This window comes from Rhinopithecus roxellana, chromosome 12 (assembly GCF_007565055.1).
Source record: "Rhinopithecus roxellana isolate Shanxi Qingling chromosome 12, ASM756505v1, whole genome shotgun sequence".
Lineage (NCBI taxonomy): Eukaryota > Metazoa > Chordata > Mammalia > Primates > Cercopithecidae > Rhinopithecus > Rhinopithecus roxellana.
Genome location: NC_044560.1, coordinates 101533155 through 101536061, shown reverse-complemented (window position 1 = coordinate 101536061; position 2907 = coordinate 101533155). Strand labels below are relative to the sequence as shown.

The 2907-nt window shown below is 37.0% G+C and overlaps 1 non-coding gene across 1 annotated transcript; it reads right to left on the bottom strand.

The window, feature by feature from the left end:
- Nucleotides 1–953: 953 nt before the first annotated feature.
- LOC115892492 lies at nucleotides 954–1058 on the bottom strand. The gene has a single exon (XR_004052371.1). It is a non-coding gene; the product is annotated as a U6 spliceosomal RNA (small nuclear RNA).
- Nucleotides 1059–2907: the final 1849 nt, after the last annotated feature.

Below are 2907 nucleotides of genomic sequence, written 5' to 3'. Positions count from 1 at the left end.
CCACCCTGACAAAGAATTAACAAATTAGCCAGGTGTAGTAGAGTATGCCTAGCTATACTCTACTACATAGTAGGCGTAGTCCTAGCTACTTGGGAGGCTGAGACAGGAGGATAGCTTCAGCCCAGGAGTTCACGGTTACAGTCAGCTATGAATAAGCCACTATATTCCAAGCCTGGGCAATAGAGAAATACCTTCTTAAAAATAATAATTAAAAAACTCACTTTATCTTCCTTATTGTTGGTTTCACATAATTTCCTACTATACTGTAATGGGGCAAAAATTAATAAAACCACACTAGTGAGCATGCTCATTAACTAACTCATTCATATGGTGAGTAGAATTATAAATTGTGCTCTTCTTGGAGTGAAATGTGTTAACGTATTTTGAAACTATAAAAATGTTGCTCTTGGCCGGGGATGGTGGCTCATGCCAGTAATCCCAGCACTTTGGGAGGCTGAGGCGGGAAGATCACTTGAGCCCAGGAGTTCGAGACCAGCCTGGGAAACACAGTAAGATTCCACAATCTCTATAATCAAGAAAAATAAATAAATAAATAAATAAAATGCTCATCTCATTTAAAAATTGCAATGTTTATTGAGATGATTATAGATTCACATTTAGTTGGAAGGAATAATACAGAATGATCATAGATCATATGTACTCTTTTCCTAGTCTCCCCCAATGATAGCATCTTAAAAACTACAGTATAATTTCACAACCTGATACTGACAATGATACATCTCAGCACCCTCATTCAGATGTCTCCAGTTTTACTTATGCTCATTGGGGTGTGTGTGTGTGTGTGTGTGTGTGTGTGTGTGTGTGTAGTTCTGTACAACTTAATCCCATGTGTAGGTTCATGTATTAATATTTACCACCACAGTCAAGATACAGAACACCACTTGGTGAAAACACTATCCTTCATCCATTGAATGGATTTTAAGCCGTTGTAAAAAAATATGGAGCACTTCGTGAATTTGCATATTATCTTTGTGTAGAGGCCGTGCTAATCTTCTTTGTATTATTCCAATCTTTTATTATATGCACTACCAAACTGAGGCCTGCTCCTACCTTTTGACTTACCAATGCCACTTATGTAAATAAGTTTCTGAAGATAAGTTATGTTCTGCAGGCTATTTAATGCAATAATACTTATAACAGCAAATAAGAGGAAGGAGGCATGTCCAAAAATAGTAGATAGAAAAAATGTATTTGTTACCTATTGCTGTGTAACAAATTATTCCAAAGTGTAATGACTCACTAAAACAGCATTTATTATATCACCATGTGTGTTATATCTGGGTGTTGCTCTTCCGGGACCTCTAAATGGGGGTCTCTCACAAGACTGCTCTCAAGTGGCAGCTGAGGCTGGGATTTCCTCTGAAGGTTCAACTGAAGAAGAATCTACGTCCAAGCTCATTTATATAGTTGTTGGTAGGATTCAATTCCAAGGGTCTCAGTTCCTCTCTGGCTGTTTTAAGAGTCTTTGCTCTTAAAACATTTATTGCTATGTGGGCCTCTCCATATTGCAGCTTACATCATCATAATGAGCAAGACAAGAGAGTGCAAGAGACTGCTACCAGTGTTTCATAATCTAATCATAGAAGTGCTTTCCCATTCATTTTTCTGTGTTCTACTCATTAAAAGCAAGTTGCTAGGTCCAGCCCACACTCAAGAGAAAGGGATTCCATACGAGTGGGAATACCAGGAGGTGAGATTTGGGGGATCTATGTCAGAAGCTTCTTATTATAATAAGTAAATTATTACACATTCATACTATTATGTACTATGCAAACATTGAATTTTCTACAATAATTACATTGGGTATAGGGCATGTTGTCATAAGAAATGAAAAGAACTTCTGTAACTTGGAACTCAATATCAAGTATTCTAAAATATATGAAACATAAATCCCAAAAGAAGATGAGGAAAATAGTGTACAGATAAAAGTATTTGAGGAAATAATGACTGAAAATATCTCAAATTAAGTCAAAAAATATAAAACTTCAGATCCAAGAGCTTTATGATCCTCCAGAAGGATAAAATAAAAGTAAATCACACCAAGGAACATCATATTCTAATTGCTGGAAATTCATGACAAAGAGGAAAAACATTAAACAAACCAGAGTGCTATGGTTTGGTTGCCTGTTTCCTCCAAACCTCATGTTGACATTTGATTCATAGTGTTGGAGGTGGGGCTGATGGGAAGTGTTTGGGTCATGGGAGCAAATTCCTCATGAATTGATTAGTGCCCTGTCTCAAGGTGAGAGAATTCTACCTCTAATAGCTCCTTAAAGAACTGGTTGTTAAAAAGAGCCCAGCACCTCCCCTATCTCTTGCTTTCCCTCTCCCCACATGATCTTGGCTCCCCTCTGCCTTCGGCCAGAAATGGAAGCAGCCTGAGGCCCTCATCAGATACAGATGCCCAATCTTGAACTTTCCAGCCACCAGAATCATGAGCCAAATAAACCTCTTTTTTTAATAAATTACCCAGCATCAGGTATTCCTTTACAGCAACACAAAATGGGCTAAGACACAGAGGGGAAAAAGACTCTTACTTATAGAAAAATAAAGATAAGCATAATAACTTATCTCTCTTCAGAGATATTGTAAGCCAGAGACAATGGAATAACACCTTTAAAATGCTGAAAGAAAATCCTGTCAACCTAGAAGCATACATCCAGTGAAAATACCCCTCAAAATGGAAAGAAAAATAAAGAATTTTTAGATGAACAAAAGTACAGAATAATCACAAGTTGATCCGTTACACAGAAATGTTTAAGATACTTCTTCAGGCTGAAAGGAACTGATAGAAGATTGCAACGTGAAGGAATAAAAGACCTAGAAATGGCAAATACATGGATTAAATATGAAACACTTTCTCTTCATTTCTTAATTCCTTAAACT